Source organism: Monodon monoceros, unplaced genomic scaffold, assembly GCF_005190385.1.
Source record: "Monodon monoceros isolate NGI ecotype Baffin Bay Population unplaced genomic scaffold, NGI_Narwhal_1 Super_Scaffold_12, whole genome shotgun sequence".
Classification (NCBI taxonomy): domain Eukaryota; kingdom Metazoa; phylum Chordata; class Mammalia; order Artiodactyla; family Monodontidae; genus Monodon; species Monodon monoceros.
Window position 1 is genome coordinate 111,935,024 of NW_021703768.1, and position 26,512 is coordinate 111,961,535.

At 40.1% G+C, this 26,512-nt stretch overlaps 1 protein-coding gene across 1 annotated transcript in view; it reads right to left on the reverse strand.

The window, feature by feature from the left end:
* Nucleotides 1-7,184: 7,184 nt before the first annotated feature.
* Nucleotides 7,185-26,512, reverse strand: part of CDKL3 (cyclin dependent kinase like 3) — an 89,622-nt gene continuing 70,294 nt past the window's right edge. The window contains exon 12 of the mRNA XM_029217217.1: nucleotides 7,185-7,311. The gene's annotated coding sequence lies outside the window, so the exon portion shown is untranslated. The remainder of the gene's footprint in view (nucleotides 7,312-26,512) is intronic.

A 26,512-nucleotide genomic window follows, 5' to 3' on the forward strand; every position in this document is an offset into this window, starting at 1 on the left:
AAAATGCTGTGAGATCCTAGCTGGTAGCATTAATGCAGGTATTATTTTCTCTTGATGCAGATGACTTGGCTCTCCACCACCACAAAAATGGAAGATATAATTATATATACTTAAAACATCCTGCCAAATAATTAGATGCCATGGCTTAACTTCTTAAGGAATGAATTCTAGGAAGCTCTTATTAGCATTCAAGCCGTGAAGTAAAGCATATATGATTATAAACAGTACAGAACTAAATCAGAATATCGTTTCCTTTAGAAGAAATCTAGAATTTTTTTTTTACTCTGTAGAACCCAAAATAACCAACGGATCTGAAAATTCAGTTTGATTTATCTGGTCTTGGCTAATTAGACCTGTCTCAATTCTAGAGCTGAGGAATACCTGGAACAAAAAGTTAAAAGTGGGACTTCCCTGGTGGCACGGGTGGTTGGGAGTTCGCCTGCCGATGCGGGGGACAGGCCTGTGCGCCGCAGCTGCTAAGCCTGTGCTCTGGGGCCCGGGGGCCACAACTGCTGAAGCTTGTGTGCCTGGAGCCTGTGCTCCACAGCAGGAGAGGTCACCGCAGTGAGAGGTCCACGCACCATGACGGAGAGTGGCCCCTGCTCGCCGCAACTGGAGAGGGCCTGCGCGCAGCGGTGAACACCCAATGCAGCCAAAAAGATAGATAAATTAAAAAAAAAAAAAAAGTTAAAAGCAAGCCAAAAAGAATTGTTCTTTTTTGGGCTTCCCTGGTGGTGCAGTGGTTAAGAATCCACCTGCCAATGCAGGAGACACGGGTTTGAGCCCTGGTCCGGGAAGATCCCCATGCCGCGGAGCAACTAAGCCCGTGTGCCACAACTACTGAGCCTGCTCTCTAGAGCCCATGAGTCACAACTACTGAGCCTGCATGCCACAACTACTGAAGCCTGCGCCCCTAGAGCCTGTGCTCTGCAATTAGACAAGCCACTGCAATGAGAAGCCTGTGCACCGCAAGGAAAAGTAGCCCGGGCTCACCACAACTAGAGAAAGACTGCGTACAGCAACGAAGACCCAATGCAGCCATAAATAAATAAATAAATAAATAAATTTATTAAAAAAAAAAAAAAGAATTATCCTTTTTTTTTCTTGGCAAAAACCAGAGAATGAATAAAGGAAATATGCTTCGAAAAAGAATCTTTGCTCAGGTGGCAAATTCAGTGTACAGTGAGTCTGAGGGTTGCCTGTGATGTTTAAACATAGGTATAAATAAAAATCATCTGATGATGGGGGCGGGGTATGAGGAAGATAATCTCGAGCAAATAGCTTTATAAAGGGCACTCTTAGCCAAGGTATAAAAATTGACATTAAACATGGAGAAGGAATGAGATGTATTTTATTTGTCAGCAATTCTCTTTGCCTTATGTTAGGTATATTTTGTTGTTTCTTCTAGTTCCCTGACTTCTAAACTTACTGAGACAGAAAGTAGGGCTGTGTAGGTAAGAAATGGCATCTGGAGTCAGATGGACCAGCTTTGAATTCCAGTTCTGCAACTGCCTAGATGTGTGAGGTTTGGCAAGTTACCTAACTTTTCTGAGTTTTCTCATCTATAAAGTGAGGATCATTATAATAGCCAATAAAAGGGCTCTTCTGAGAATTAAATGAAATTATAAATGTAACACACCAAAGAGTATATCATAAATGTCCAGTAAGTATTATTATTATTATTATTTCTAAGTGGTCTCTGATTCTAAATATGCTTTAATGCCAGTTGGAGCCCCTCAGTCTCTGCCATGAAACACATAGTGGTCTTTGGAAACAAAACGTAACTATCAGAAACATTATATAGGGAATTCCCTGGCTGTCCAATGGTTAGGACTCTGTGCTTCCACGGCAGGGGGTCCAGGTTCGATCCCTGGTTGGGGAACTAAGATTTCCACCCCCAGCAAAAAAAACATCATATAGACATAAAGCCATTGGATCAAGCGGGGAAGGGGGAGGATATTCAAGGAAAGAGAGTAGAGATGGAACAAAAAGAACACCCTCTCTCTTCCTTTGCCATCAAGCAAACATTCAGAAGGTTTGCTGTACAGAGAGTAAGTCACTTAGCAATAAATCCAAAAATTAATTCAGTTGGTCAGTCTTACGCTGTCTCCTCTCTGAAAAAGGTGCCATATCTGATAACACACTCTTCGCGGCAAGGCCGTATATGCCCCAGAAACCCAAAAACAGACCTGAGCAGTCAACATCTTAGTGGCTCTGCCCATGAGAAGCCTGCCGTGCTCTGATCAACTGGGCCTGCCCAACTCCCAGAAGATTTTTGCACTCACGATACGCAATGATGCTTGCAACTCATTGGTATCTATCCCTGTTCCTTTCCTTTGTGGTTTTCAGAAAAAATAAACGTATACTTCCCTTTCACCTGAAATTAGAATTTTATAGATGTGATCAAAATTTTGTGACCAGGAGCTTTGCCACAGATATAAATCAGCCCTTTCCTTTAGCTCGGCAGTTTGGCTAAAGAAAATATGACCATGTCCCCTAGTAATGTCCATGACATTGTCAGTTACAGAGGGCATATTCTTTTCTGTTTAAGGAAAAAAAAGTCTGAAATGGAAAGCAAAGTTCATCACTCGGGAAGGCTGGGTAAACCTTAAGAATACTGTCACCAACTTTGCTGCTGTTAAAAATCTTATCATAGAAATATGTTTATGACATAGAACATTATTTGCAATATATATATATTATATAACATATATATATGTGTGTGTGTGTGTGTGTGTGTGTGTGTGTGTGTGTGTGTGTGTGTTTTGTTTTTTTTGCGGTATGCGGCCCTCTCACCGCTGTGGCCTCTCCCGTTGCGGAGCACAGGCTCCGGACACGTAGGGTCAGCGGCCATGGCTCACAGGCCCAGCCGCTCCACGGCATGTGGGATCTTCCCGGACCGGGGCACGATCCCGTGTCCCTTGCATCGGCAGGCGGACTCTCAATCACTGCGCCACCAGGGAAGCCCTATTTGCAATATATTTTAAGTGAAAAAAATACCTTTATAAAACAGCATGTATGAAGTAGTACTAAAAACTGAGAGCAGGTATTTATAGAAATTAGGTACTGGAATCACTCAGTTATGTACCACAGTTAAAGAGATAAGGTCAAAAGTTCCCAAACTTTAACCACAGTTTTAATTCGATTTAAATGCTGGCATCATCTAAGAGTGGTTTTACAACTTCAGAAAGTTGGCTCTTTTACCCCATCCAAACTCTACTGGGTCAGATTATTCCAATTTAGATATGACTTTAACATAATAAACTTGTACCATGTGGCAGCAAGCTCATGCATACATCACCTAACTGTACACTCTCCAAATGAGGCCTCTTAGTGAATATAAATATTCCATTAATCCCAGTGTAATTCAAACTATGAATGTACGGTGGTTAGGCTGGAGATACTCCTAGTTTATGGGGCAGATGACACAGGAAAGTTGGGAGCCAGTAGTAGTGGCTGGGGTATGGAGCGGTGATGGGGAGCACAGAAAGAAACTTTACCTTCAGTTTTAAAGATATTATGTATATCGAGATATAAATTTATTGCAGCAGAATCTTATTATAACATGGGGTTTAAAAAAATCATTTGCACTGGGGTTGGCAAACTTGTGTAAAGGGACAGAGAGTAAATATTTTAGATTTGCCATATGATCTCTGTTGTATCTACTCAGCTCAGTCATTGTAGCCAAAAAGCAGCCACAGTAAAATGTAAATAAAGGAGTACAACTGTGTTTCAATAAAACATTATTTATAGACAAGGAAAAAAAATCATTTGCATTGTAAGGGGAGTCCTACGTTCCAACAATGAAAACACCTGGACAAACAAAACACCTGGAATTTTCTGTTCTTCTTGTCTTCCTGGGCTTGTGCTAGGCTCAACGCAGTGCCACCAATGGGAAGTTCTCTGTGGAACTATATAGGAAGTTTTAAACATGTATGAGCTAACATCTCTATTAAGTAGTTGGGCAAAAATTCCTTCGGTGATCTTGTATTAACTGAAATTTTGAATGTTATCATTTATGAGATAAAGTAATTGTAAAAATTACCACAGGCCTTAAAAAACAGCATGTATGATGCCGCGGAGCGGCTGGGCCCGTGAGCTATGGCCGCTGAGCCTGCGCGTGCAGAGCCTGTGCTCTGCAACGGGAGAGGCCACAACAGTGAGAGGCCCGCATACTGCAAAAAAAAAAAAAAAAACAGCATGTATGATATAACCCTAATTTTATTAAATATATATTGTAAAATATATGTTTATAAGAGACTTTAGAAAGATACACAGTGAGGTGTTGACAGCAGTTGCTTCTGGTGAGTGGGATTGTTTTTTATTTTCTTTTTACTTCTGTAACAAAACATATTGCTTTTATAATTGACTGCTTTTATTATTGGGAAAAAAAAATCTTCAGAATACCTAAGTAAATATGACACGGCATATTTTAGGGGAGTCACAGGCCCAAAGAACATGTAGCCAACAGTTCTAGTAAATATTCCACTATGCCCTGGAATATTACTCAAGGGCCCTCACTTTCTTGAGAAAAGAAGTCTCACCTCTCCTGTGGTCTTCTCAAACGGTCTCCTCACAAAGCATTTCAATATGGCCTTTTCTCCTGCCTTACCTCTCACTAAAAGTTCTTCCACTCAGCTCAGTGGGCCCCTAAATCTCCCAGACCAAAGCCACCCTCATCCGTTCCATTCCTACTTTCACCTTTGCTCAGCCTGTCCCTGCTTCCCAGATAGCCCCTTGTATCTACATGAACCCTACTTGTCATTCAAGCCCCACACCCTCTGAACAGTCTTCCCTGATGACTCTAGTTCTCTCCTGATTGGGAGCGCCTAGCCCCAGAATCTAGTGGAACCTCAGAGAGACCTGGCACTTGTCAGAGCAGAGAGCTATGAATGGAGGACTTATTGGTGAACCCATGGGAGGTGTTCCCTAAAGACTCCCAGAAACACTGCTGAGGAGGGGGACATTTTGCCAGAGGCAGGAGTGAAAAATCTGTTCATATTTTGTTATTTTCCAGATTAATCAGTTCACCACTGCTCTAACTTGATGCTAGGGAAGATTTAAAAATCAGATCCCCCAAAGAAGGTGAATTTGCAAGCACAGGGGCATTTAAACAGTGCTTTGAAGTTCATTTGTAAAAATAGAAAGATAGGACCATACTGCACTCCTGTCAGATGGAAAGAAACAAACTTTCCCCTCACCAGAGTGTTTGTTCCCTAAGCCATTAGAGGGAACACCAGACAGGGAGACCCCTTGATTACCAGGTACTTATGTGCTCCTCTTTAAGTTCTCATTGTGGTGGATGATAGTGGAATTGGGTCCACAAACAGAAGAAGGAACAGTGTGTGCAGAAAAGAGAGAACCGGTGGATAACTTAGTGCCTACATGTTGATGGTTGTTTCTTAGAGGAAAGATGCTAATCACTGTCTCTGTCTTTGGAGGAACAAGCAAGAGGAAATGAGCCTCTGTCAAGTAGTAACAACTATAAGGCCAGCATTAATTAAGTACTTACTATGTGTCAGGTACTCTTCTAAATGCTTTACATTTTTATATAATTTATTCCTCACCACGCATGAGGTAGGTACCATTATTATCCTCCTTTTACAGATGATGAAACTGAGGCACAAAGGGATTAAGTAACTTGTAAAATAACTAATACAGAGTACCTGAACTCTTAACTACTGGAGAGCCTTTAGCATCAGATCACAAGCGATTTTCATAAAAGGAATATCTTGACCACTCGACCATCTGACACTTTCAATGCCTAGCAATCTCCAAGAATAGAACAATAACTGGTGTCCTTAAAGGCTGCAGCTTAGTGAGTGGCCTGTAGTCCAACCCACCCCATCAATCCTACTCCCTAAATACACCTATCCCATCCCCTCCTCCACTGTCTTCTCCTCCTACCATGCCTTTCTGCTCTCTTTCCTCCTGATGTCCCCTCTTTTTCTTCTCTTTTTTTCTCTCCTACTCCTCCATTTCTACCCTATTGGGATAACCCATAGGCACAGTTTGGCTCCCCTTATGGCACTCAGAATCAAAAAGGCTGCTGGTCCCTAAGCCACACCTTTCCAAGCCACCTTCTTTGGGAATGAGATCCTTCCCATCCATAGGCTGAGTACAGGCAGCCTAAAAAGCAATGAGAAGAAAAAAAAGACCAAATAATTCTGCAAACGAATTACCCAGCTTGCCCCCATGTCAGGGAATATCAGTTGCCCTGATTGGTTTGTCTTGCCTTTAAGTCAAGAAAATAGCACAATGTGGACAGCACTCTCTTCCTCTCAGGAGCCAGCTGTAGTGTAAGGAAAAGAAAGCTGGGCTCATTTCCTCTTCTGCCACCAACAATCTGTATGACTTTGAGCACATCATTTCCCATCAGTTTCCCCTCCAACGATGTAGAGATTAGACTATATTGGGGAGCTCTCAAATTAGGAACCATGGGTGAATTCAAGGGGATATATCAATTCCTAAAGGATAATGTACAGGATTTTTCTTTTTTATTGAAAATTTTATTGAGATAATTTTAGATTCATATGCAGTTGTAAGAAATAACAGAGATCCCAATTTCCCAGTGGTAACATCTTGCACTATAGCAGTACACAACTGGGATACTGCTTTGGTAAAATCCACCTATTTTATTCAGATTTCCCCAGTTTTACACGCACTCATTTGTGTATTTGTTGGTGTGTGTGTGTGTGTGTATTTACTGCTATACAATTGGGAATTTTCTTTTGCATGTGTTTTCTGGGGAAGGGTTCTTAGCCTTCATCAGATTCTCTCCAGTATCAGAGATGCAAAAAGGGGATTGGATCCCAGCTCTGAGAATTCTAGAAGACCACACCACAAACCTCTACAGCTCTCTGTTCCAACAGCAATATTTAATTAGCACTTACCAGGGACTTCCCTGGCGGTCCAGTGGTTAAGACTCTGAGCTCCCAATGCAAGGGACACGGGTTCGATCCCTGGTGGGGAACTAAGATCCCGCATGCTGCAATGGTGCGGCCTAAAAAAAAAAAAAAATTCCAAAAAAAATTGCTAATTAGCACTTACCACATGGCATGCACAGGGATGCTTGGTGGGGAGAGTTGATGGAAAGAGATACAGGGAAAGCAGGGAAAACCTAGAGGTGTATAACACAGTCCACTGAGCTATGCTACAGCAGGGTAAGACAGACAGTCCGACAGGTAAACAAGTCATTTATTAAACATTTATAGAAGAGGGATGGCCTTGTTGCTTCAGGCAGCTTGGGAAGTATTTCCACAGAAGCTGATGCTTGAGCTACATCTTGAAAGATAGTCCAGAATTCTTCAGCTGAGAAGAGAAGAACTAACTGTTAAAATTCATTCCTCTTAAATCATATCTGTTCTAGCTGTTTTGAAGAAAACATGCCTACATTTGTTTATTCTACAATGTTAAGGTGTCAAATTCTTCAACTCCCGTGTGTTGGTGTTGAGACCAAGGGATTTTTTCCCCCTGAGTCTACTTTCCACTGTCTTGTCCAAATTGGATACCATATCCTGCTGACTGAGCTTGAGAAAGGCATTTTATCTCTGACGCCTTGATCACATCAGAGCTTATATTTAAAGCATGAGTGATGAGAAGAGACCGCAGCCAAGTCCCTGGCTCTGTCCCATGCCTAGAGCACCCTCTTCTCTCTACCGAAGGCTCCGGATACCAATCCTAGTGCAATGGCTGGTGGGAGTTAGAGCTGGCCAGAACCATGAGTAAAAACATCTCTGCCCTCCAGTCAATTCTTCAATAAATGGGATCTCCTTTTCCACAAGGGCTCATCAGAAATCCTCAGGGCTGGGTGCCCTGGTTCCCCCATGTCTGCCCTCCCCACGTTCAATGTTTGGCTCCCTTGTATGGGCTCTGGCTCAGGCATCCCTTGGGGTCTCTTTCTCTGTGTGGATTTCAGGTCCACATCAGGCTGTTTAGTTCCCAGTGCTGTTTTCAGAAGATCATTCTCTCTAGTGGAGCCATCCCTGAGCCAGGGAGACCAAGACCCTTCCATCAGGCCCACTCTTTGAAGAGCCCCCTAGAAGCCTGATTCAAGGCACCATTTCTTAGGACTTCTGTGTCCTCATGCAAGTTATTTAAGCCCCTAAACTTCAGTATCTTCATCTGTAAGATAGGGATCATAATAGTACCATCCTCACTGGGTTATTTTAAGCGTTAAATAAATTAACCCAAGTAAAGCTCTTAGCACATGACAAATACTGTATCTACATTAGCTACTACTATTAACATCTAATTTTATAATAAAATTATTTCTGATTGTAAAAGAATTAATGATCACTGTAGAAAATTTGTGAACTACTGAAGAGTTTAAGGAAAAAATAATCATAACATCTAGGCAAGAGTGATATAATCATTCTGATGTATAGTCTTCCCAGTTATTCTGTGTGTGTGTATATATATACTTACAGGAAATAAAAAAACTGGGTTCATATTGTGTACGTCTGTTCTGTAACCCATTTTATTCAACTGATATATAGTATTTTCCATACATTGGTACTTAAATACTCTTACAATATTTTAAAAAGACTACCTTTTTTTCAAGCGTATCGATGTAACCCAACTTAGGTAACTAATCCCTTAGTTTGGTAGTTAGATTGTTTCCTATTTTTATATTTGTAAATACCATGATAAATGTCCTTGTTCATAAATTTTTGTGTGCATCTCTGTTTATTCCTTAAGATAAAGGTTTAGAAATAGAATAACTGTGCCAAGTATCAATAACTTCAGTGACATTTCTGGGACTGTTTTTATTTTATTTTGTTTTGTTTTAATGTCAGGTTCTCAGAATTGAATTAACCACAATCTTTGGTTCATGACATTATCATAATTGTTACTGGATGGCCTGATTTTGTTAATTTAGGTGGTAAATTCATTTCAATAATGTAATCAGTACCTGTGAATCCACAACCTCAAACAAAAGCTAGGACTTCAACAATAACCAATATTTAACCCATAAGGGCTTCCCCCTCATTTCCCTGCACTCCCCAACCAAGGGAACCTGCATCAGATGCTCATTTCTGTGCTTTTCCTTTTATATGGTTTTACTGTATTTGTATATATTCCTAAAGAGTAATTTTTTAAAATTGTTCTTAGCTTTATAAAAAGGATATCATGCTGCATGTAATCTTTCAGGATTTTTTTTTCACTTAGTATTACTTTGCTAAAAATTCATCCATATCATTACATTTTACTGTAGTTCATTTTGACTGGTGTAAAATATCCCAGTGCGTAAATACACCACAGTTTACCATCCACTCTTCCACTCATGGGCAACTGCATTGTTTCTAGGATTTAGCTCTTGTTCACATTGCTGCTATGAACATTACTGTAAATGTCCCCTGTTGTACTTGCACAAGAGTTTGTCTATGGAGCCGGTTTATACTTCCACCAGCTGTAGATGGGAGAGCCTCTGGGTCTATATTCTCTGCTACGCCATGAATCCATCTTGTCAGGTTGCTTTCCAGACGGGTGGATCAATCTACCTCCTTCCAGCAATGTATGAGAATGCCAATTTCCCCAAACTCTTTCCAACCCTAGAGATCATTTAAAATGTTTGACCATTTGACAAGAAAAAATATCTCCCTGCTGTTTAACTCTGTGGCAAGGTACTGACCCCACTAAAAGCTGAGAGAGAAGGGGTTTGGCTCAGAGAACTGTTTCCAGTCTGATAACTTCAGTGACATTTCTGGGACTGAATCCCCAGTGGCTCAGCTGCTTTCCCATGTCCTAAAAGAGGTGACACAGTTGCAAAGAGTGAGGGGGGCCAGGATGGGAAACAAGCCCAACTCACCACAGTGTATGCTTGTCTCCTGGTCCCGGCCTCTGCCAGTGTCAGATCACTCTTTCTCCTTGATGAAGCAGGCATTCTCTCTCCCCACCCCCACCCAAGAAAAGCCAGTATAATGCTGCCCTTTGTTATTTGAATTGATAAATTTAAACCTCTTTCCCTGCTTTGCAGTAAAAGAACTTTCTATTTTGGGCTTAGTGACATAGCCAAAACCAAGCAGAGAGCAGCAGGCTGCAGCATGAGTTAACAGTCTTTCTTCAAGAAGAGAACTCACATGCAAACAGAAGGACCTTCCAAGATATGTCATCTGTATAGCAACATGCAGCCTTGTTGCCTGCTTTTCTGCTGACATATATTTCAAGGTTCAAAACTGAACACTACTAACTTTTGGAGTAAGCTGATGGATTAAGCCTGAACAATCAGGTTTCTTAATTCAAATCAATTTGATAGGCTCTCCTCTGTGTACCTAGTGCTGCACTGGGTATCGTCAGGGAAGAGAATTCTGTCTTTAAGGGGAATTCTAGCCACCAAAAATTACACTAATTTGAGGAGAGCCTAAACATTTACCTAAGAATATGCTTTCCTCTGCTAGTCCGTTTCTCTGCCTGAAACCTCCACATTAGTGTAGGGTCCTGGGTCTCAAGAAGCCCCCAGAAGTACACAGAGATCATGTTTATAAGAGGAGCAATCTATTTAAACCATTGGCACCTGTTAGCACAAAACCACAGCCTGGAAGAATAGGACAGAGGACCTACCATCCTCTCTTTTGTCAAACTTTTTCTTATGGGAGTTTTCAAATATGTACAAAACTAGAGATAATAATGTAATAAACCCCCATGTGCCTATCACCTGGCTTCAACAATTATCAACATATGGTGATCTCGTTTCATCTGTACCTCCCATCTCTATTTTAAAACCAATTTAAAGCAAATCACGGATATTTTCATATTTAAATACTTCTGTATTTATCTGTAACAAATAAGACTTTTTTTCAATAACCACTGTATCACATTTTAAAAATTATCAATAATTCCTTCTTTTATTAAAAAATCAATAATTCCTTCATACATCTAGTATCCAGTCAAAAGTCAAACTGCCCTGATTTTCCCAAGTATCTTTCTGTAATACTTTATTCTAATCAGGAGCCAAGCAATGTCATTTGTCTTTGTTGATATGTCTCTTCTGTCTCTTTTAGTTGATAATTTTTAAATATTTAATTTATAACAGTTTCCCTTCCTCTTTTACTGCTCTGCATTTTGGTGTTGTTGAAAATAATGGATGTTTTAGTTACTAATGCTGTGTAACAAACCACCCCAGACTTAGTGGCATAGAACACCACCAATTTATTGTGCTCATGGATTCCATGTGTCAGGAATTCAGAAAGGGCACGGTGGGGATGGCTTCTCTCTGCTCTTAGCTGTCTGGGGCCTCAGCTGGAAGGATTCAAAGTCTGATGATGACTTCACAGCTGGGAGCTAGAAGCATCGAAGGATTGTTTTCTCACATGTCTGGTGTCAGAGCCTGGAGCACTCAAAAACTAGGACTGCTGACCAGGGCACCCACACGCGGCCTCTCCATATGGCATGGCTTCCTCAGAGCCTGGCTTTCCTCAGCATAGTCAGACTTCTTACATGGCAGCTGAGGGCTCCAAGTGCAAGTAAGCGTTCCAGCCAACAAGGTGGATGCTGTATCACTCTTTATGACCTAACCTCAGAAATCACAGTGTCAACTTTTGCTGCGTCCCGTTGGTTGAGAGTAAGTCAACAAGCTCACCCAGACTCAAGGAAAGTGGAATTAGTCTCCACCTTTATAGAGGCAGGAGCAAAGTTCCACAAGAGCATGTGGGATGGGAGATACTGTTGCTCCACCTGGCAATTAGGATGGTCAGTAAGGCCTGCCTTTCCTAGACCAACAAGCAAAGATGTTACAAACAGTGGAAACCTAGTGGAAGAGAGAAGAGGGGAGTTTATTTGTTTGCAGGGCTACTTCCTACCGTTGTGTGGATTGTGCCCTGAACAGCAGAGGGGGTGAGTGGGGCTGCAACGCAGCTCCACTTGCCACACCTGTACCTGACTATGGGGTTGTGTCTTCAGGAAGAAGAGGCACATTTCTAATACACATAAGACTCCATATGGGGAAGAGGTGTCCCTGAATGGATGGTAAAAGATCACTCAACCTGGGAATTCCCTGGCAGTCCAGTGGTTAGGACTCTGCACTTTCACTGCAGAGGGCGCAGGTTTGAAAGATCACTCAATCTAACTTATGCTTATTGGGTACCTATTGATTGAACACATGCTAACTTGGAGAATATTAGGTCTTCTTTTGGTTTAAGTTGCACACACACTTGGTCAAGAAATATCTCAAAAATAAAAATTATATTTTTTAAATGGTGAAAGTTTTTAGCACTAGGTACTTTATGACTGCATTGGTCTAGAATGATCTAGACCTATCTTTGAAGAAGCCAAGACACTGTATTCCAATGACTGAGGGCCCAGTCTGACCCATCAGCTGCCAGCCTTCGCTGGATGCAAAAAGTGGATGCAGGATTTATAAGGAACCAGGCCAAAAAGAACTGAGGATTTTCTTTTCTTCTTTGCAGCCCCTATTCTTCATTCATATAGTTTTTATAGTTTGATTAAATCCCCAGGGAAGTAGATGCTTTCATTTCTGTTTATGGCTAACAGGAAAATAAAATAATATAGGTAAGACAAGGAATTTCCAAGGACTTGAAGGACCAGGACAGTATCAGACACCTCTGAGTTTGACAAAGGCAGGTGTGTTATAAGGCAGCTCACCCAAGTCCAGATATAAATCTTTGTAAATGAGATAATAAAAAAGCTGTGATCATGCTGATCAAGCCATGCTGGTGGTCCACAGAAAGCCTCAAACCACAAGGCTCAGGGCACTTAATTTAATTTTATTTATTTATTTTTTACTTATTAGGCCTCAGGTGCAGAGTGTTAAATTAATCACTTTTCAGTTCATGCTGCGCTTTTATGTATGTACGCGTGTATTTCCTCTTATGCCCACTCCTCACTCCTGTCCTTTCCACAAGCAACCATTTTATTTGTTTGTTTGTTTATTTATTTATTTACTGCACTGTGCGGCATGCAGGATCCCAACCAGGGATCAAACCCATGCCCCCTGCAGTAGAAGCATGAAGTCTTAGCCACTGGACCCCCAGGGAAATCCCTGGCAACTGTTTTAATCTTTAATTCCATTTTTTGGCTTGTATGTGTTCAAGGGAGTGTGTGTTGTTGTCTGGTTTGCATGCATTTTAATTTACATCCATAGCCTTGTGATATAGATCTCACTGTGTCTTACTTTTTCCACTGTGCACTTTGTTTTTAAGACCAATCCACAATGCCATGTGCACTCCAGTCCACCATTCCTGACGGCTGCAGAGGACTCCACCATGTACACACAGCATGTGGCCTCTCTGCTCCCCAGTAATGGGCACTCCCGGTGCCACCCAAAACAATGCTGCCATGAGCAGCCTCATGTGTGTCCAATTTTGGCCCCATGTGGCAATCTTTTTAGACAATTTCTCATCCATGTGGTGTCTTTTTATGCATCAGAAAAGGCACCTCTTCCTCCTGGAGGACACAGCCCTTGCACAAGGCTTGGCAAGGTGGAGCTCAGGCTTGGTTTCAGCCCCTACTGGCCCCCTCAGTAGAAGCCTTGCTCAGGACACAATCCGCACAACTGTAGGAGGTGGCTCTGACAAAAATCATTTCCCCCATCCTCACTTCCACCAGGTTTCCACTCTTTTGAACAACACTCCTGATTGTTGCAGGAAGGGGAGGGTGTTAACAGACTGCAGAAATCTCATCATAGGATATGTGTATACTTAATGTGACCAAGTAGTGCCATATTGCTCGAGCACTGTATACTTGGGCTGTACACAGTTATCCTTCTCAAATGGTTCCAGCATGCTTCATCCTCTTCCATACCTCAAACCTGTGACACACTGCCACCTCAGTGCCCCGGAGCCTGCCTCTTGCCTCAGTGTCTCTTGGTTAGCTCGCCAACCTTACATTCTAGGAGTTACTAACTCATATCTTTGGCTTATTGATGTTCCCTTTAAAGAGGTCTGGGTCAGGGCTTCCCCGGTGGCACAGTGGTTAAGAATCCGCCTGCCAATGCAGGGGACATGGGTTCGAGCCCTGGTCTGGGAAGATCTCACATGCTGCGGAACAACTAAGCCCATGCGCCAAAATTACTGAGCCTGCGCTCTAGAGCCTGTGAGCCACAACTACTGATGCCCACATGCTTAGAGCCTGTGCTCTGCAACAAGAGAAGCCATCACAATGAGAAGCCCACACGCCGCATGGAAGAGTAGCCCCCGCTCGCCACAACTAGAGAAAGCCCATGCACAGCAACGAAGACCCAACACAGCCAAAAATTAATTAATTAATTAATTAGGGGAAAAAAGCCAATCAAAAACTGGGCAGAAGACCTAAATAGACATTTTTCCAAGGAAGACACACAGATGGCCAATAGACACATGAAAAGACGCTCATCATCACTAATTATTAGAAAAATGCAAGTCAAAACTACAACAAGGTACCACCTCACATAGGTCAGAATGGCCATCATTAAAAAGTCTACAAATAACAATTGCTGAAGAGGGCATAGAGAAAAGGGAATCCTCCTACACTGTTGGTGGGAATGTAAATTGGTCCAGCCACTATGGAAAACTGTATGGAGGTTCCTCAAAAAACTAAAAATAGAGTTGCCATATGATCCAGCAATCCTACTCCTGGACATATATCCAGACAAAACTATAATTTGGAAAGATACATGCATCCCTATGTTCATAGCAGCACTATTCACAATAGCCAAGACATGGTAGCAACCTAAATGTCCATCGACAGATGAATAGATAAAGATGTGGTACATATAAACAATGGAATACTACTCAGCCACAAAAAAGAATGAAACAATGCCATTTGCAGCAACATCGATGGACCTAGAGAGTATCATACTAAATGAAGTCAGAAAGAGAAAGACAGATATTATACATATATGATATCACTTATATGTGGAATCTAAAATATGACATAAATGAACTTCCATGGAACAGAAACAGACTCACAGACATAGAGAACAGATTTGTGGTTGGTAAGGGGGAGAGGGGTAGGGGAGGAATGACTTGGGAGTTTGGAATTAGCAGATGCAAATTATTATATATAGAATGGATAAACAACAAGGTCCTACTGTGTAGCACAGGGAACTATATTCAATATCCTGTGATAAATCATAATGGAAAAGAATATGAAAATATATACATGTGTATAAATGAATCACTTTGCTATACAGCAGAAACTACACAACACTGTAAGTCAACTATACTTCAATAAAATAAATTTTTTTTAAAAAAGAAGTTATTGTGTCATCTCAGATGACTAATCAAGAAGAAATGGGCCGGGGACTTCCCTGGTAGCACAGTGGTTAAGAATCTGCCTGCCATTGCAGGGGACACGGGTTTGAGCCCTGGTCCGGGAGGATCCCACATACCACAGAGCAAATAAGCCCACGCGCCACAACTACTAAGCCTGTGCTCTAGAGCCTGAGAGCCACAACTACTGAAGCCCACGTGCCTAGAGCCCGTGCTCCATAACAAGAGAAGCCACCACAATGAGAAGCCCATACACCGCATCGAAGAGTAGCCCCCACTCACCGCAACTAGAGAAAGCCCGCACACAGCAACAAGGACCCAATGCAGCCAAAAAATAAATAAATAAATACATACATATTTTTTAAAAAGAAGAAGAAATGGGCTCAAATTAAGGCAAGGGAGATTTAATTTGGCTCCTGATAAAGTATTTCACAAAAGAGGAAACACAGGCTGGACTAGGCCATGGGCAGGAAGATGGAAATGTCATCTCATTCCAGAGCCCTTCAAGGAACAGAAAGAGCAGGAGACCTTGCCTAGTCTAGACTCGAGGCAGGGGAAGGCCAAGGTGCCTTTCAGATCTGTTAACACTTCTGCAGAGTGGCTAGATACTCTAGCAAGCTGGATTTTTCATTCTTAACAACTGACCAAGAACCTATTCCTAGAGGATAAAGGAGGGCTGAGAGCCTGGCTAGGAGTCCAAGAGCTCAGACTACCTGCTCTGTCTGCTCTCTGGAACCCCTGGAGCATGGGCCTAGTCACTATTCATTTTCTTAACCACTTTTACAGGGCCAAGGGAAGGGGAATCTTAAAAGTTAATGTCCATTTAGTGGAAGAAACTTTCAAATAATCGAATCTTTCCTGTTGTATCACAGCCATATTTACCAATTATCCATGTAGAGCTGCTGTAAAAGGTTTCTCCTAAAGAAAACTTCCTGGAGGTATTGAGCAATGTCATACACAGAAAAAATGAGATCACAGCAGTTCCTAATGAGTTCCTTGGAGAACACATATGAGCAGGTCCATCCTAAGAGCCAGCGGCTCCCCAGCCCTTCTCAGCTGGGGCCCAGCAAGTGTATGAAAAAGTTTCCCCCTGTTGCTTCAGCCAACAGCTAGGAAATCCTAGCTGCACATACCAGGCTCCTTAAGCAATGACGAATCTGCTTCACTTCCTCCTTTACTTCCTAACCAAGAGTAGCAGTTTCAGTGTGGAAGCCAGAAAGGGCTGACGACATCACCACTTCCCCACAGCAGCTCACTCCGTTATCTTAGCACATTGCTTAAGAGGAAAGTCACCCTCTTCAAACTTCCTTTTGAAAGCCAGAACTAGAGATTATAGCTCTTAAATGGGGCACTCAATCTATCCCTTGAATCCTATCAGACTAAAATTTTCAAAACAAACCTCCAAGGTAGATCTCCAGGACCTAGGTGGAGGTGGGAAGTTGGCTGGTAGAACTGAGACCCGGCTTCTGGTATCAGCCGTGCTGTATATACCTGGCGCAAGACCCTGCATATTCAGGGTCTTTGGATAACCTTAAAAATAATGCTGTGGCCTTTCACAGCAGTAAAATTTTCTAGAACTCTATGCTAAAAGAGGAAAAGAGGCTGCAGTTGCTACAGATTATTTCTGGAAGCAATTTCACCTACTCAGAAGAGTTAAAGCTGTGTTGGAGACATACCAATAAGAAACAAGACCCAGGGTTGTGGGCACAGCCACCTGGGGACAGGTCCATTGTCCCTACCACTTAGGAATGAATTTTGGAACAACCACTGGGTGACTGGAGAACATTACTGCCATTCTCACCCCTGTTTCCCTCCTTTTCCCCTCCTCTCCCTTTCCCATTCTGAGACTAGATTATTTCTGTTTTACAGGAAGAAAAAGTATAATGTATTCCCCTTAGTTTCAAAGAGAATCACTGTTGGTGACTAAGTGAACTCAGCTGTTTCTGACACATAAACCAACATTTAGATAATCACCATCCTTTTGCAAGTCTTTTGAAAAATATTGGTTTACACTGTTTGATCTCCTATTTTATCCTTTTAAATTTTATCATTCTTGGAAAGTCATAGTACTCAGTGCTATGGAGTGAAGGGCTGATTACATGGAATGTCCTGACATGATGAGATTACTAATCTAATGCAAGAGACAAGGCAGAGGTGAAAAAACTCTAGGAATACAGATAAAAGGCAGGCAAATGCATAGGACATTAATCATAGCTCTACAGAGTTAGTGTAGCCTTGGAGGCAGGTGATGGACAGAATAGTGTATAATGCATTACAAAGAGAAATTACTGGACTTGCACATTTTTCTAGAACCAATTCATCAGCATTTCTCCTTTTTCACTACAATACTCAACCCAAAATCTAAACATTGCTAATTCTGCCCTCTACCTAAAGAGTGCTCATTTTAAAGTTATGTATAATTTAAAACATATAAAAATTAAACCTTTTATAAAACTAATAATTATTCACTAACATATAGTGAATAGTATGATCCCCCATGCACCCAGTATCCAGCTTCGACAATCATCAACTCATGGCCATTATTATTTTATCTACACCACCCCACTGACTTCCCCCATCCTGTGCCATTTTGAAGCAAATTCTAGGCATCGTACAGTTTCATCAATAAATATTCATTATGTATCTCTAAAAGACAAAAACTCATTTTAACATAATTGTTCCCACATTTGAAATTAATAATTCCATACTATACAGGTGATTATCTTTTAGGGAGCAAGTAAAAAATGTTGACCAGTGGAAAGAGGTGAAATATCCCCATAGCCATAGAGATGTGAAATAGTCATTGCCACAGGCTCTGTGGTTAAATAGGACATGCTTCTAGCTTTGCTGATAAGACCCAGAAAGTGGGTTATGAGGTCTCACAGTCAACCTAATTGTTGTTATTTGTTTACTCTGCACTTCTGGGTGGGGAATCATGGGATGAAATCCTCCTGAAAGGAAGATGAGAGAGCCTGCCTTCTCATGCGTGATTCCCTTTGGACAAGTGGAGACTGTGTAATTAGCCCATGTCACTGTGTCACACATTGCCTCAGAACTACACATACAGCTCAGGAATGTGAGCAAGCATCTTAAGCCACAGAATTACTTGTAGATCCAGAGCACAGCCCAGAAGCAACAGTCAGAGAGTTTTCCAATGCCTAATTCTACTGGTTTCTATTTCTTTGGAAATATTTCAGGAATTTATTGGAGATATAATAACATTTAGTGGCATTCATAAGGGTTAGAAGAGAAAGCAGAGTCCTGTAAAAAAGGGGGGTTTGTTTTAAGAGATATATACATATTCCCTATATTCCTTTGTAATGATTGATTCACAAATGTTCCTTTAAGAATGTTACATTAATACAGGTTGGTTTACACATTCACAGAAAGATAGACAAAATGAAAAGGCAGAGGACTTTGTACCAGATGAAGGAACAAGATAGAACCCCAGAAAAACAACTAAATGAAGTGGAGATAGGCAACTTTCAAGAAAAAGACTTCAGAATAATGATAGTGAAGATGATCCAGGACCTCAGAAAAAGAATGGAGGCAAAGATCGAGAAGATGCAAGAAATGTTTAGCAAAGCCCTAGAAGAATTAAAGAACAAAGAAACAGAGATGAACAATACCATAACTGAAATGAAAACTACACTAGAAGGAATCAATAGCAGAATAACTGATGCAGAAGAACGGATAAGTGACCTGGAAGACAGAATGGTGGAATTCACTGCTGCACAACAGAATAAAGAGAGAAGAATGAAAAGAAATGAAGACAGCCTAATAGACCTCTGGGACGACATTAAATGTAACAACATTCACATTATAGGGGTCCCAGAAGGAGAAGAGAGAGTGAGAACCCAAGAAAATATTAGAAGAGATTAGAGTCAAAACCTTCCCTAACATGGGAAAGGAAATAGCCACCCAAGTCCAGGAAGCACAGAGAGTCCCAACAGTATAAACGCCGAGATACATAGTAACCAAATTGACAAAAATTAAAGACAAAGAAAAATTATTGAAAGCAACAAGGGAAAAACAACAAATAACATATAAGGGAACTCCCATAAGATTAACAACTGATTTCTCAGCAGAAACTCTACAGGCCAGAAGGGAGTGGCACAATATATTTTAAGTGATGAAAAGGAAGAACCTACAACGAAGATTACTCTACCTGGCAAGGATCTCATTCAGATTTGATGGAGAAATCAAAACCTTTACAGAGAAGCAAAAGCTAAGAGAATTCAGCACCACCAAACCAGCTCTACAACAAATGCTAAAGGAACTTCTCTAAGTGGGAAATGCAAGAGAAGAAAAGGACCTACAAAAACAAACCCATAACAATTAAGAAAATGGTAATAGGAACATACATATCGATAATTAACTTAAACGTTAATGGATTAAATGCTCCAACCAAAAGACACAGGCTCGCTGAATGGATACAAAAACAAGACCCATGTATATGCTGTTGACAAGAGACCCACTTCAGACCTAGGGACACATACAGACTGAAAGTGAGGGGATGGAGAAAGATATTCCATGCAAATGGAAATCAAAAGAAAGCTGGAGTAGCAATACTCATATCAGATAAAATAGACTTTAAGATAAAGAATGTTACAAGAGACAAGGAAGGACACTACATGATGATCAAGGAATCAATCCAAGAAGAGGATATAAAAATTATAAATATATATGCACCCAACATAAGAGCACCTCAATACATAAGGCAAGTGCTAACAGCTGTACAAGAGGAAATCGACAGTAACACAATAATAGTGGGGGACTTTAACACCTCACTTACACCAATGGACAGATCCTCCAGACAGAAAATTAATAAGGAAACACAAGCTTTAAATGACATAATAGACCAGATAGATTTAATTGATATTTATAGGACATTCCATCCAAAAACAGAAGATTACACTGTCTCCTCAAGTGCACATGGAACATTCTCCAGGATAGATCAAATCTTGGGTCACAAATCAAGCCTCAGTATATTAAGAAGACTGAAATCATATCAAGCATCTTTTCTGACCACAACACTATGTATGAGACTAGAAATGAATTACAGGGAAAAAAACGTAAAAACAACAAACACATGGAGGCTAAACAATACATTACTAAATAACCAAGAGATCACTGAAGGAATCAAAGAGGAAATCAGAAAATACCTAGAGACAAATTAGAATGAAAACACAACAATCCAAAACCTATGGGATGCAGCAAAAGCAGTTCTAAGAGGGAAGTTTATAGCAATACAAGCCTACCTCAAGAAACAAGAAACATCTCAAATAAACAACCTAAACTTACACCTAAAGCAATTAGAGAAAGAACAAAACCCCCCCAAAGTTAGCAGAAGGAAAGAAATCAGAAAGATCAGATCAGAAATAAATGAAAAAGAAATGAAGGAAAAAATAGCAAAGATCAATAAAACTAAAAGCTGGCTCATTGAGAAGATAAACAAAATGGATAAACCATTAGCCAGACTCGTCAGAAAAACAGGGAGAAGACTCAAATCAATAGAATTAGAAATGAAAAAGGAGGAGTAACAACTGACACTGCAGAAATAAAAATAAAATAAAATCTCATTAGAGATTACTACAAGCAACTATATGCCAATAAAATAGACAACGTGGAAGAAATGGACAAATTCTTAGAAAAGCACAAACTTCAGAGACTGAACCAGGAAGAAATAGAAAATATAAACAGACCAATCACAAGCACTGAAATTCATACTGTGATTAAAAATCTTCGAAACAAACAAAAGCCCAGGACCAGATGGCTTCACAGGTGAATTCTATCAAACATTTAGAGAAGAGCTAACACCTATCCTTCTCAAACTCTTCCAAAATATAGCAGAGGGAGGAACACTCCCAAACTCATTCTACAAGGCTAACATCACCCTGATACAAAACCCAGACAAAGATGTCACAAAGAGAGAACACTACAGGCCAATATCACTGATGAACACAGATGGAAAAATCCTCAACCAAATACTAGCAAACAGACTCCAACAGCACATTAAAAGGATCATACACCATGATGAAGTGGGGTTTATCCCAGGAATGCAAGGATTCTTCAATATACACAAATCAATCAATGTGAGACACCATATTAACAAATTGAAGGAGAAAAACCATATGATCATCTCAACAGATGCAGAAAAAGCTTTTGACAAAATTCAACACCCATTTATGATAAAAACCCTCCAGAAAGTAGGCATAGAGGGAATTTACCTCAACATAATAAAGGCCATATATGACAAAACCACAGCCAGTATCGTTCTCAATGGTGAAAAACTGAAACCATTTCCTCTAAGATCAGGAACAAGACAAGGTTGTCCACTGTCACCACTATTATTCAACATACTTTTGGAAGTTTTACCCACAGCAATCAGGGAAGAAAAAGAAATGAAAGGAATACAAATCGGAAAAGAAGAAGTAAAGCTGTCACTGTTTGCAGATGACATGATACTTTACATAGAGAATCCTAAAGACTCGACCAGAAGACAACTTGAGCTATTCAATCAATTTGGTAAAGAAGCAGGATACAAAATTAATGCACAGAAATCTCTTGCATTCCTATACAATAATGATGAAATATCTGAAAGAGAAATTAAGGAAACACTCCCATTTACCATTGCAACAAAAAGAATAAAATACCTAGGAATAAACCTACCTAAGGAGACAAAAGACCTGTATGCAGAAAACTATAAGACACTGATGAAAGAAATAAAAGGTGATACCAACAGATGGAGAGATATACCATGTTCTTGGATTGGAAGAATAAATATTGTGAAAATGACTATGCTACCTAAAGCAATCTACAGATTCAGTGCAATCCTTATCAAACTACCAATGGCATTTTTCAAAGAACTAGAACAAAAAATTTCACAATTTGTATGGAAACACAAAAAACCCCGAATAGCCAAAGCAATCTTGAGAAAGAAAAACAGAGCTGGAGGAGCAGGCTCCCTGACTTCAGACTATATTACAAAGCTACAGTAATCAAGACACTATGGTATTGGCACAAAAACAGAAATATAGATCAATGGAACAGGATAGAAAGCCCAGAGATAAACCCATGCACATATGGTCACCTTATCTTCGATAAAGCAGACAAGAATATACAGTGGAGAAAGACAGCCTCTTCAATAAGTGGTGCTGGGCAAACTGGACAGGTACATGTAAAAGTATGAGATTAGAACACTCCCTAACACCATACACAAAAATAAGCTCAAAATGGATTAAAGACCTAAATGTAAGGCCAGACACTATCAAACTCTTAGAGGAAAACATAGGCAGAACACTCTATGACATAAATCACAGCAAGATCCTTTTTGACCCACCTCCTAGAGAAATGGAAATAAAAACAAAAATAAACAAATGGGACCTAATAAAACTTCAAAGCTTTTGCACAGCAAAGGAAAACATAAACAAGACGAAAAGACAACCCTCAGAATGGATGAAGCAACAGACAAAGGATTAATCTCCAAAATTTACAAGCAGCTCTCATGCAGCTCAATATCAAAAAAACAAACCACCCAATCCAAAAATGGGCAGAAGACCTAAATAGATATTTCTCCAGATATACAGATTGCCAACAAACACATGAAAGGATGCTCAACATCACTAATCATTAGAGAAATGCAAATCAAAACTACAGTGAGGTATCACCTCACACCAGTCAGAATGGCCATCATCAAAAAAATCTACAAACAGTAAATGCTGGAGAGGGTGTGGAGAAAAGGGAACCCTCTTGCACTGTTCGTGGGAATGTAAATTGATACAGCCACTATGGAGAACAGTATGGAGGTTCCTTAAAAAACTAAAAATAGAACTACCATATGACCCTGCAATCCCACTACTGGGCATATACCCTGAGAAAACCATAATTCAAAAAGAGTCATGTACCACAATGTTCATTGCAGCTCTATTACAATAGCCAGGACATGGAAGCAACCTAAGTGTCCATCAAGAGGTGAATGGATAAAGAAGATGTGGCACATATATACAATGGAATATTACTCAGCCATAAAAGGAAACGAAATTGAGTTATTTGTAGTGAGGTGGATGGACCTAGAGTCTGTCATACAGAGTGAAGTTAAGTCAGAAAGAGAAAAACAAATATTGTATGCTACAACATATAGATACGGAATCTAAAAAAAAAAAAAAGGTTCTGAAGAACCTAGGGGCAGGACAGGAATAAAGACACAGACGTAGAGAATGGGCTTGAGTACATGGGGAGGGGGAAGGGTAAGTTGGGACGAAGTGAGAGAGTGCCATGGACATATATACACTACCAAATGTAAAATAGATAGCTAGTGGGGAGCAGCCACACAGCACAGGGAGATCAACCCGGTGCTCTGAGACCACCTAGATGGGTGGGATAGGGAGGATGGGAGGGAGACGCAAGAGGGAGGAGATATGGGGATATATGTATATGTATAGCTGATTCACTTTGTTATAAAGCGGAAACTAACACACCATTGTAAAGCAATTATACTCCAATAAAGATGTTAAAAAAAGAGAAAGAAACAAGAAAATTCTCAAATAAACACTCTAACTTTACGCCTAAAGGAACTAGATAAAGAAGAGCAAACAAAACCCAAAGTTAGTAGAAGGAAAGAACTCATAAAGATCAGAGCAGAAATAAATGAAATAGAAACAAAGAAAACAATAGCAAAGATCAATAAAACTAAAAGCTGGTTCTTTGAGAAGATAAACAAAATGGATAAACCTTTAGCCAGAATCAACAAGAAAAAAAGGGAGAGGACTCAAATCAATAAAATTATAAGTGAAAAAGGAGAAGTTACAACAGACACCACAGAAATACAAAGCATCCTAAGAGACTACTACAAGCAACACTATGCCAATGAAATGGACAACCTGGAAGAAATGGACAAATTCTTAGAAAGGTGTAACCTTCCAAGACTGAACCAGGAAGAAACAGAGAATATGAACAGACCAATCACAAGTAATGAAATTGAAACTGTGATTAAAATCTTCCAACAAACAAAAGTCCAGGACCAGATGGCTTCAAAGGTGAATTCTATCAAACATTTAGAGAAGAGCTAACACCCATCCTTCTCAAACCCTTCCAAAAAATTGCAGAGGAAGGAACACTCCCAAACTCAATTATGAGGCCAGCATCACCCTAATACCAAAACTAGACAAAGACACTACAAAAAAAGAAAATTACAGACCGATATCACTGATGAATATAGATGCAAAAATCCTCAACAAAATAATAGCAAACAGAATCCAACAATACATTAAAAGGACCAAACAACATGATCAAGTGGGATTTATCCCAGGGATGCAGGGATTCTTCAATATATGCAAATCAATCAATGTGATACACCATATTAACAAACTGAAGAATAAAAACCATATGATCATCTCAATAGATGTGGAAAAAGCTTTTGACAAAATTCAACACCCATTTATGATAAAAACTCTCTAGAAAGTGGGCAAAGAGGGAACCTACCTCAACATAATAAAGGCCATATATGACAAACCCATAGCAAACATTTCCTCTAAGATCAGGAAAGCATTTCCTCTAAGATCAGGAACAAGACAAGGATGTCCACTCTCGCCACTATCATTCAACATAGTTTTGCAAGTCCCAGCCACGGCAATCAGAGAAGGAAAAGAAATAAAAGGAATACAAATTGGAAAAGAAGAAGTAAAACTGTCACTGTTTGCAGATGACATGATACTATACATAGAGAACCCTAAAGATGCCACCAGAAAACTACTAGAGCTGATCAGTGAATTTGGTAAAGTTGCAGAATACAAAATTAATGCACAGAAATCTCTTGCATTCCTATACACTAACAACAAAGGATCAGAAAGAGAAATTAAGGAAACAATCCCATCCATCATTGCAATAAAAAGAATAAAATACCTGAGAATAAACCTACTTAAGGAGGTAAAAGACCTGTACTCAGAAAACTATAAGACACTGATGAAAGAAATCAAAGATGACACAAACAGATGGAGAGATATACCATGTTCTTGGATTGGAAGAATCAACATTGTGATAATAACTATACTACCCAAAGCAATCTACAGATTCAGTGCAATCCCTATCAAATTACCAGTGACATTTTTTACAGAACTAGAACAAAAATTCTTAAAATTTGTAAGCAGACACAAAAGACCCCGAATAGCCAAAGCAATCTTGAGGGAAAAAAACAGAGCTGGAGGAATCAGACTCCCTGACTTCAGACTATACAACAAAGCTACAGTAATCAAGACAATATGGTACTGGCACAAAAACAGAAATATAGATCAATGGAATAGGATAGAAAGCCCAGAAATAAACCCATGCACCTATGGTCAACTAATCTATGACAAAGGAGGCAAGGATATACAATGGAGAAAAGATGGTCTCTTCAATAAGTGGTGCTGGGAAAACTGGACAGCTACATGTAAAAGATTGATATAAGAACACTCCCTAACACCATACACAAAAATAAACTCAAAATGGATTAAAGACCTAAACGTAACACCAGACACTATAAAACTCTTAGAGGAAAACATAGGAAGAACACTCTTTGACATAAATCACAGCAAGATCTTTTTTGATCCACCTCCTAGAGTAATGGAAATAAAAACAAAAATAAACAAATGGGATCTAATGAAACTTAAAAGCTTTTGCAAAGCAAAGGAAACTACAAACAAGACGAAAAGACAACCCTCAGAATGGGAGAAAATATTTGCAAATGAATCAATGGACAAAGGATTAGTCTCCAAAATATATAAACAGCTCATGCAGCTCAATATTAAAAAAAACAAACAACCCAATCAAAAAATGGGCAGAAGACCTAAATAGACATTTCTCCAAAGAAGATATACAGATGGCCAAGAAGCACATGAAAAGCTACTCAACGTCACTAATTATTAGAGAAATGCAAATCAAAACTACAGTGAGGTATCACCTCACACCAGTTAGAACGGGCATCATCAGGAAATCTACAAACAAGAAATACTCGAGAGGGTGTGGAGAAAAGGGAACCCTCTTGCACTCTTTGTGGGAATGTAAATTGATACCGCCACTATGGAGATCAGTATGGAGGTTCCTTAAAAAACTAAAAATAGAACTACCATATGACCCTGCAATCCCACTACTGGGCATATACCCAGAGAAAACCATAATTCAAAAAAACACATGCACCCCAATGTTCATTGCAGCACTATTTACAATAGCCAGGTCATGGAAGCAACCTAAATGCCCATCAACAGACAAATGGATAAAGAAGATGTGGTACATATATATAATGGAATATTACTGAGCCATAAAAG